We start from the raw sequence: 9706 nt of genomic DNA on the forward strand, positions 1-9706 counted from the left end.
GGCTGGGCAGCCACGGGGCTTGGAGGCCTTCGGGGTGCAGCCCAATACAAGCCTTTCCATATTTAAAGAGGGATGAAGTAGACCAACCTCAAGTTGGTGAGAAATGGCATAGTTTTCAAGGCACACATGGGGTGGGAGACAGCATTGTTGCTGTTCTTGGAAGATAAAATCTGTCAGAGTCTCGCTCTATTTCTCTTGCTGTATGGTTTTAAGTTGTGCGTTCTGCTCTTAGAGCGAAGACTATGAAATATGTTTTTATCTTCCAGGAAGTCTTCAAAATCAGTGCTTTTGATAATCTTATTTCAAGGGACTTGGGTACAAGATGTGTTCACATTGCTGAGGTTTTATTTATTTACTTTTTTTATGCTTTGATGCCAGTATTTCTTTTTTTTAACATCTTTATTGGAGTATAATTGCTTTACAATGTTGTGTTAGTTTCTGCTGTATAACAAAATGAATCAGCTACACATATACATATATCCCCATATCTCCTCCCTCTTGAGTCTCCCTCCCACCCTCCGTATCCCACCCCTCTAGGTGGTCACAACAATGCTAAGTTTTTAATGTACAATATGCCTACACTATAGCTATGAGAATATTATGGACAGACCTAAATCTCTGGACCTTTTTTCTTGTCACATTAGTTGAAGGAAACAGAGCTTTTCTCAAATCTTTCAGATATTTTTTGAACAGTTAAAAACATTACTTATATGCATAAAGTAAAAGGGAGCATGTTCCACCCTCACCCTCCAAAAAAATTAGTAGCCTCCAAAAAAATTAACACCAAATTCTCTTCTCTCTGACCACTAAGAGCACAGTTGGAAGACTGTGCTAGTTCTCTCTGGATGCTCTCACGTGACTTTCTTTCCTGGAGTTGTAATGAAGCCCAGCTAGACGCCCCAGGATCAGCTCTATAGTTAACCCAAGTCAGGTTTCCTAACTTGCAGCAAGTGAGAGTAATCACCATGAAGAACCGTGATGAGGCTCTGTAGGAAGGAGAGGTAAGGGGATTTGTACACGGTTTGAGCTTGGGTTACCTGATTCTAAGGAACTCAGGGAAGAGGGTATCAGCTCAGGATTAAAATGTATGAGCTCATGTGAACTAGTGTTTTTTCTAGAGGTTCTAGGAACACAGTGGAGCTTGGGGAGTCCTTGCTGCCTTTTTTTTTTTTTTTTTTAATTTGTCTGTGTTGGGTCTTTGTTTCTGTGCAAGGGCTTTCTCTAGTTACGGCGAGCGGGGGCGACTCTTCGGTGCCGTGTGTGGGCTTCTCATTGCAGTGGCTTCTCTCACTGCAGAGCACGGGCTCTAGCACACGGGCTTCAGTAGTTGTGGCATGCGGGCTCAGTAGTTGTGGCACATGGGCTTAGTTGCTCCACGGCACGTGGGATCTTCCGGGACCACGGCTCGAACCCATGTCCCCTGCATTGGTAGGCGGATTCTTAACCAACGCACCACCAGGGAAATCCTGTTTGGGTCATCTTTGATTTCTTTCATCAGTGTCTTATAGTTTTCTGAGTACAAATCTTCTGCCTCCTTACGTAGGTTTATTCCTAGGTGTTTTATTGTTTTTGATCTGATGGTAAATGGGATTGTTTTCTTGATTTCTCTTTCTGATCTTTTATTGTTAGTGTATAGGAATGCAAGAGATTTCTGTGTATTAAGTTTGTATCCTGCAACTTTACCAGATTCATTGATGAGCTCTAGTAGTTTTCTAGTAGCATCTTTAGGATTTTCTCTGTATAGTATCATGTCATCTGCAAACAGTGATGGTTTTACTTCTTTTCTGATTTGGATTCTTTTTATTTCTTATTCTTCTCTGATTGCTGTGGCTAGGACTTCCAAGGTTATGTTGAATAATAGTGGTGAGAGTGGACCTCCTTGTCTTGTTCCTGATCTTAGAGGAAATGCTTTCAGTTTTTCACCATTGAGAATGTTGTTTGCTGTGGGTTTGTTGTATATGGTCTTTATTATGTTGAGGTAGGTTCCATCTATGCCCACTTTGTGGAGAGTTTTCTTCATAAATGGGTGTTGAATTTTGTCAAAAGATTTTTCTGTGTCTATTGAGATGATCATATGCTTTTTATTCTTCAACTTGTTGATGTGGTGTATCACACTGATTGATAAGCTATTGAATTTTAATTTAACTTTACAACTAAGTTTTCAGAGTGACTTTTAATTACTATATTTACTTATATAAACAGGAATGTAGCAAACTACATATTCAAATAAAATTTGTAAACTTTATAGTACTACCAAGGTATAGATATACTTAAAAATCATTCAAAACTGCTCAAAATCATTGAAATTTTAAAATTATTTTCTTGGGCTTCCCTGGTGGCGCAGTGGTTGAGAGTCCACGTGCCAATGCAGGGGACATGGGTTCATGCCCCGGTCCCAGAAGATCCCACATGCCGCGGAGTGGCTGGGCCCGTAAGCCATGGCTGCTGAGCCTGAGCGTCCGGAGCCTGTTCTCCGCAACAGGAGAGGCTACAACAGCTAGAGGCCCGTGTACCACAAAAAAAAAAAAAAATTATTTTCTTAATATTTATTTTTAGATACTTAACTTTTAATTTTGTTTCATATCATACAATAAAATTTTTTCAGAAAATAATTTTTAATTTCACTGCTGATATTCATCTAGATATTGTAAACATTTTTTTCTGTTAAGCACTTGCTGTAATTATGGATGTGTTGAACAACTTCAGTAGAACTAAATGATAAAATATAACCTTTTTTGTATTTAATATGCAAATACAATTTTCTATTTGTATTTAATTCCCATAGCACAAATCATACTGAGACTCAAACATAAGCAACATCCACAAGACAGCCAGTGGGAGCTCAGAAGTAAGTGAAGGCCACCTCTCACAATATTACTTTGAGATCAAGCAAATGATGGAGAGAAAGTCCTCCAGTGAGCTATCAAGTCACCATAGTTTGGAGCACTGATCGTGTATGCAGTTTGTTTATCTTCCATGAACTCAGTGTCAACGCTTCTTGTATGTATGATACACAAGAAAACCCAAAGACAAAAATGAATACTAAGGAATAAGATTTTGTTGTATAGGGTTAAGCTTTGGAGTGCCACAGCATTGTAATAGCAAAATTTGTCATACCCCTAAAAACTAATGTTTGTTCCCATGGAAGCAGTTAGCATCCCCAGTGAGAATGCATGATTTAGCAGTCATCATCAATTTGAATCTTTCTCTCTATTTTTGCATTAAATTTCAAATTTCCTTAAGGACTTTTAGAGGTGCCAATCCAAGTCTATCCTTTTCAAACCAAAGGAAACCATCTTCATAATTAATTTAGAACCGAATAAATATTGGTCGTGGAAAGAATTAACTTTCAGCTCCAATCTTTAATACTTTTTATTTTGCAGTGGAAGTTATGTTGCTTCAGCCCTCTACATTCCCATCTTCAAACAATAGGTATGTGACCATCTTTGGCAAATCAGCTCTGTAGTAACTGGACTCTGTCTTCTTCTCTGCGGTATCATCGGCACCAGGCCCAGTGTAATCACTCAACAAGTAGTTTTAACTAAAGCAGTTTCTTAGATTTTCTCCTCCTACTGGAAGGCATTTGCAAATGACCAAGCTCTTTTGCTTCATCAGGGCCATATTTGCTGGGATTATAATCGAAATGGCTCATATTTCCACTCTTCCCTTACTGGTATCAGTCATGCCTACTGAGTTTATTGCTAAAACCACTAGGATTATGTTTCCTTTAAGGTGCATATGGATCTGGGCATTCAAGTTGCAGCACAATTTTCAGCCTTTGCCTGGCACTATATTAAACTCATGAGGATGGCCTCATCTCTAATTTGCCCTCTACTAGGTTATAATAGGAAAGAACTAGCCTGGTGTCATATACAGAGCCACCTATCTGAACTCAGACTCTTCCTGAATCTGACAGCTCACAGTAACCAGACACATATTACTCCTTAGTGGATCTTTATTGATGTGGCAATTACTACGTTTCTCCTGAGAATCTTCGGAGACTTTTCACAAAGAATGATGAATGATCTGTTGCATCCTGTATCTTCGTTCCATTCCATGGGAGAGTGGGCTCCTTTCAGTTTGATTTCCAAAATTTGGCCGGTAATAACTAAAGCATGACTTCAGGTCCAAAACCATGAGTTTGGATTCTGAGTCCTTGGTCTGCTCTTTTTTCCTGCTAACCTGCCCTTTCATCTTTATTTACTCAGCATGAATATATTCTTACTTCTAAATGACAGGCGTGTAGCCTTTAAAGACTTTTATGTTCTTAAGGTTTGGTACCCCACAAGATTCATTAAAGTCCTAATCCCCAAAGTGATGGTGTTAGGTGGTGGGCCCTTTGGGAGGTGATTAGGTCATGAGGATGGAGGCCTCACAATTGGAATTAGTGCCCTTTTAAACGAGGTCTCAGATAAATCCCCCAGTCTCTGCCAAGGAGAAGTGGACAGTGTGTGACCTGGAAGCAGGCTTTCAGCAGAACTGGACCACGCTGACACCCAGATCTTGGATTTCCAGACTATGGAACTGTGAGTAGTTTCTGCTCTTTACAAACTACCCAGTCTATGCTATTTTGTTGAAGATGCCCAAATAGTAAGACATGTCCTGACCTATTGTATCCTCAGAATACCTTCCAGGCGTGTGTAAAATACCTAAAGGGAGAGACACCATCTTACCCAACCCCGTTTCCTAGACAGCTAGTCCAGTCCCTATCATTTCAGGAGCTCAATCATATATCTGATAGATATATTTGATAGATATGATGTGAAAGGACAATAATCTACAGATACTTTAAAATCCTTTGTGGTTCTACAAGGGAGGTTACAATGGAATATTGTGTGAGGTATTTTTTAAAAGACTTTGCAGCACTATTTTCTTCAAGTTTGCATTTTCAGTATTTAGCAGATAAGGATGAGAATCACGGGCCTGGACATGAATGGAAGACCCACTCTCCACTTTTCATTCAGTCATCCTCAAGTACTTTCAAGGAGCTACGTGGCCCTACTTTTCTTGTCTCTCTCAGGCAAAAAGGAAACAACTTGTGTCTACACTTGCAGATATTTTCCTTGTTAGTCTATGCCTTTTGGAATCAACTTGAATGCTTCTTTCAAAGAGTCAATCACGCTGTGAACTCTAATGAGTGACATCCATGTCATCATACCTAAGTTGAAATTGTGGAGTCAGACCCCAAGTCAACTTTTTTTTATAATGTGGGTGGAAGCAAGAACATTGTTTTGGTTTCTTTTCTCTAGAATGTCATTAGTACAAATAGTATAAAAATGAAAAGTAGTCTTATTCATTGAACTTGTCTCCTCTTCCATTAGTCACCCAATAACTTCCCAACTTCTTTGCACTTAGATTCCCGTGATAATAGATTTAGGCCAACTAATGTGGGCAGAGGTGATATTGCCCTATACTGTCTTGGCCCTTGAAAACATCCCATGTAATCCCCATACTTTTTCCTTTACCACTGAATGGAATAGACTCACACACCACAAATCGGAAATCACACGTTGAATAGAGCAACGCCACACAATAGAGGGCACCCATGTCCCTACATCACTGTTTAGAGGAGGCCAGCTAGAAAATTCATCTGATTAGGAATGCCTGCATTTTTCTCTTAAGGATAGAAAGATAAATTTCTATGCTGACCCAATTACTGACATCTTTCTGTTTCTCTGTGACAGCAGCTATCATGAAATTAACTGACAAATGTGTTGAACAGCATACTATGCTAACAACCTTTCCATTTTAAAATAAACGTCATAGTTGGGAATCCAAATACCCTCCAAGAAGTTAAACAGATTTTAGAAAGCACATTGTAAAATTACTTGTATAAGAAAATAGATTGTGTTCTTCTTTGTAAATATATTTTTGTAAACTCGTGACACTTCAGATATTTTTCAACATGTGCAGAAATATGAGTGGACGTATCTTAGAGGACTAAACAGACAATAATCATTTGATTAGAAGTGTCACAAGTGTACCTTTCTTCTTTATTTGTTGACAGTAATCGGAGAATTATTACATGAGAGAAAGGAACACTTTAATTTCTCCTCTGATAACCTCCCAGGCACAGGGGCTGTATTCCTTTTCCTTCAGATAGAGATGGATTCTTTGGAAATATTTTGGGACAATTCCCAAATATGGACAGTCCAGATTGTCATTTTCCACTTGCTTATGCAGTAGTTCCAAGGTGTGATCAAGGCTAGAGAGTAGTTTATGGAGTAGGGTGTTGTTCCAAGCAGCTTGGCTTTCTTCCTTGTTGAAGAGGTTACCATCTGCTGGAGCGTCAGATGGTGGTAGCCGGTGCCTTGAGTCGTCAGGATTTCTGTGATATTCCCTCTTTTCCAAGGAAATTTGAAGTCGGTTCTGTCCTCTAGGCATGACTGAAACGGGATCTTCTTCATCTGTCTCAAAAGTATGAAGAGTTCCCTGTTCTGTAGGCTCTGGATCCAAGGCAAGTTCCAGCCAAGAGGGCGAGCAGGGATGGAGCAGAGTATCACTCCTGCCACTAGCAAATAGATCTGGGCCTTTCAGAATTTCAGTGATTCACGAGATGGCCGCGAGGGGGCGCGTGGGCACCACTAAATAATTAGCGGGAAGGTTCCTTCCCTGGAACCCGGGACAGCGCGCTTCTCTAGGCGGCGGCTAATGGGCGCCGGATGTCTTTTGATGGGTTCGACTAGGGAAACGCTGACTTATGAGCGTTTGCACTTTACGCGGTTTGGGCAGCGCGAGAGAAAGTTGAGTTACATCCTCACGGAGCAACATTATACTGCTTTAATAGTGAGAAAAAAACTTTTGTCTTTGCGATGCTGAGTTCTCAAGTGGGAGGCTTGTCGTGGCCGCGCTAGCGACAATTTTGTCTGGTTGGAAGCGGGAACCTTGCGTTTTCGGGCTTTCCCCTGAGTTTTGTGCTTTATTTTCGCACAGAAACTTGAGCGAGGCCATTTTTGGGAAAGAAGCCGTTTTCTGAGGGGTTTGAAGCTGGGAAGCGAGTTGGGGCCGATTTTACAGCTTCGGGCTCGTTTCTGGCGCTGTGCTGCGACGGCTCAGAGAAAGGGGAACGCGGCGGCGGCGATGGGACGCCCGGACGGTGTTGGGGACGCCCTGGGGGTGAGTCGGAGCGCGGCCACCACTGGGGCGGAGGACGCGGGAGCTGAGCGCCTCTGTAGATGCTCTGGGACTTCACGGTGTCTTTCAAGGATACAGCGTTAACGTGGGGGAGGAAGTACTGAATAACTGAAAGGTAGGAACATTAAAAAACTCACAGGGGGCTTCCCTGGTGGCGCAGGGGTTGAGAGTCCGTCTGCCGATGCAGGGGACACGGGTTCGTGCCCCGGTCCGGGAGGATCCCACATGTCGCGGAGCAGCTGGGCCCGTGAGCCATGGCCGCAAGGCCTGCGCGTCTGGAGCCTTTGCTCCGCAACGGGAGAGGACACAGTAGTGAGAGGCCCGCCTACCGCAGAAAGAAAGAAAAAAAAAAACACAGCATTTTATTTTTTATATTTTTAAATTAAACTTATATTGCTTGACTTAAATATTTTAGAATTTTTTATATTTTAAGATATTTTCTGAAAATATTTAAATCTTGAAGGTAGGATATTAAAATATATGGGTATTAAAACAGCATTTTATTACACTATTTAAAGTATAGTTTCTGTATACTAAAACAAGAATTTAATATAATTTTACTTTCCTAGCTTTAATGGAAGCAAACTCATTGATATTTTCAAGACTACTTCTTTACCTGTTTGAGAGAACTGCAGTGTTTGACAAGTTCTTGTGACTCTGTGACAGTCTTAAATAATTTTTATTTAACTCGAGTTTCTGAAACCCCTTTCTCAGGACTCCAGCTTGACTGTAGTGTAGAAAGAAGAGTTATTAATGTCCTGTATAAGCAGCTGAGGACATTTACCAGGTCTGATCTTCTCATTTTCTCTAGTAAGAATTTTATAGACTAAACAGAAATTACCCAAATTTCACTGGCAACGTGAAGCCTTCCTCTGTAAGACTGTCAGCGTCATCCAAATGCAGGGTCATTTCTGTCTTTATTTAAAATTTTGACATTTTCTTCAGCATGTATGTTGTGGAATTTCCATTTTTATATATTGCGTTAAAATATGATTTATCTTGATCACTTAGATTTGGTGCCTTCTTATATTCCATGCTTGAGGGAAGCCCTCCCTTTCTTTACCCAAAGAGCCAGGAAATAGCTTTCGAAGTAACGTTGTGACCTTCCATAGCTAAAAATATAGGAATGGCCCATTTCTCGTCACCCTCTGCCCCATGTACATTTTATAACCCATTTCCTGGTCCCCATAACATTTAAAAACACCTTTGTCTTAAAATAATATCACCAGAGGTGGTCTGAGACAGAGGATGAGGGAAGGGACCGTTGATCTCATTTATACTATTCACAGAGCAGCCATTTCTCCTCGATGCTGGTTCTCTGCAAATGGTTCAAGTGCTGTAGGATTTCTCTCCTTAATGTACCAGACACTGCTCTAGGCCTGGAAACTTGGGCTTTGCTCCTTCGCAGTCCAGAAGGCAACCCCTCTCCTGCAGTTTGCATTTGGGGCCTCAACACGCAGACCCCTGACAGTGTTAAGGGAGCGGCAGTCAAAGCCTTTCTTGGCGGGGCTGATCATGGACTCTACAAGTTACTATATGTCATATTAATGCTAAAGGCAGCTATGTTCACTAAATTCAGATTCTCAGACTATAATTTGCAAACTTCATTTAATCTTTACATTTGCCTGTGTGACAACTACTTGAGTTGTCTCAGTTTTTTAGAAGAGGAAATCAAAATCTGATGTCATTTAAATTGAGGAGCCCCAGATTTTTGTCAGAGTGGAGCCTTCTGCTGCTCCCAGGCCCTCGTCTTCATCAGCTCTGAGCACTGGCCCTCAGCTGCACTGAGCACGTGGTGCTTCCCTCATCCTAATCCTGCCTCTAGTGTCTGTCCGCCCTGCTCCCTGGAGGGCGGTCACCATCCCTGCCTTACTTTCCTGGAATCCACATTGCCAAGCACATTGTCACATATATATGTGCTGAGCACACTTTTGGTGACAGAAGGAAGAGAATGGTATGAATTAGCCCTTGGTGTTAACATTTATGCCACTCTTATCCGTAGACTATGTCTGGAAACATGAGCTATGACTCCTATAGAGTCATGTGGAAGAATTCAAATCTAATGTCTTAGCTCCTTAAAGGGGACATGGAGAGAGGCGAGGCTAGTTGTATTTTGGTGCATTACAAAGCATGAACATACAGTAAAATGTCAAATGTCTAGGTACTCTTATTAGAATTTTAAAAGACACAGATTGAGACTCAGGTTTTTATTTCAACCTTGAGTCTCATTTGGATGAGTACATCCTATTGGATTTATACTCTGTCCTTTTCCATGAATGTGTTTAATTTCCAGCGTAATACACAAAAGCGTTGAAGTTGCGACATTATCTGTTGCCGAGAAATTGAATAGACATTGGAAAAACTTGGAAACAACATTGGCATAAGTACAGAATTGAGAACCTTGTACTATTTAAGAATCTCATTTGCAGGCAGGTACTCAGAGCAGCTGGATACAGGCTCCCACAGCCAGACACCTGAATCACCAGGCTCACCGGGGCCTGCCACCCTCCTCACTGAGGACACCCAGGATGACGTTCTCCAGCCCTGTCTGCACCCTTAGCTGTGACCAGCC

General features: G+C 41.3%; 1 pseudogene across 1 annotated transcript; it reads right to left on the reverse strand.

Annotated features, from left to right (window-relative positions):
* Positions 1-6021: 6021 nt before the first annotated feature.
* LOC309824157 (interferon alpha-8-like) lies at positions 6022-8651 on the reverse strand (annotated as a pseudogene). Its single transcript has 3 exons — positions 8597-8651; positions 7016-7242; positions 6022-6530 (listed from the first exon to the last, which is right to left on the reverse strand). The product of its transcript is annotated as an interferon alpha-8-like (transcript).
* Positions 8652-9706: the final 1055 nt, after the last annotated feature.

The sequence above is a fragment of the Grampus griseus genome (assembly GCF_964374135.1).
Source record: "Grampus griseus genome assembly, chromosome: 6".
Classification (NCBI taxonomy): domain Eukaryota; kingdom Metazoa; phylum Chordata; class Mammalia; order Artiodactyla; family Delphinidae; genus Grampus; species Grampus griseus.